The sequence below is a fragment of the Myotis davidii genome, unplaced genomic scaffold (genome assembly GCF_000327345.1).
Source record: "Myotis davidii unplaced genomic scaffold, ASM32734v1 scaffold796, whole genome shotgun sequence".
Taxonomy (NCBI): Eukaryota; Metazoa; Chordata; class Mammalia; order Chiroptera; family Vespertilionidae; genus Myotis; species Myotis davidii.
Window position 1 is genome coordinate 626,271 of NW_006287809.1, and position 844 is coordinate 627,114.

The window sequence follows — 844 nt, forward strand, 5'->3', positions numbered from 1 at the left end:
AGCTGGTCGGGCAGAAATCCGATAATGCCGGGCACTGGAGACAAAAGACGCTGCCTGGGTATGGAGGACAGCAGAACTGAGAAATGGAAAAGGGCAGCTTTCTGATGAAGACTGTGTGAGCCCCTGGGTCCAGCTATGCCTGAAGGTAGTCAGCCTTTGATCTTACGAGGGAATAACTTTTCCTTTTCACTTACACATTGCTTGGGGTCATTTGCAACCAAATATACCCTTACGAATAAAGTCTATACAGGTTCAGAAGAGGCACAGATTCTTGTAAAGTCCCAAGGGCAGGGGAAGGGAGTGAGCACTTTTCAGAATCCTTCAAGATGTGCAAGCTTTGCAGGACGGGCAAGCTTTGTCACAGCGGGGGACCTTCCAGGTGAGGGGAATAGTAAAGTCACAAAGGCAGGAGGAGGTGGGGACACCTGTGAGAGCGAGTAATGGATTGGTGTGAGGGTCCTGGACATCAGGTGAAGGGTGGCTCCTGAGAGCAATAGGGAGCCACAGAAAGCGGATGAGCAAGGGGAGTCTACTCTAAACTTGCCTTCACTTCCTGGAGCCCCAGATCCGGTAGTTTACCTCTCCCCCTTCCCCTCCCCCCAGACCCTCAGCCAAAGTGGGAGGAGGGGTCAGACTGAGGAGGGCTCAGGCTGCCATCTGCATGCAAATTTGCTGGGATGCTATGCAGATGAGGGATCCTATGCAAATGTATGCCCTCCTGGGAGGTGGGCCAGGACCTTCCCCTCATTAACTTGGGGACCAGGTGTTGGTGGGAGAACCCCTTCCTCCCTGGAGTCTCCTTTCTCCCCTTCCTCCAGGCATCTGCTCACTACCCACTCCCCCC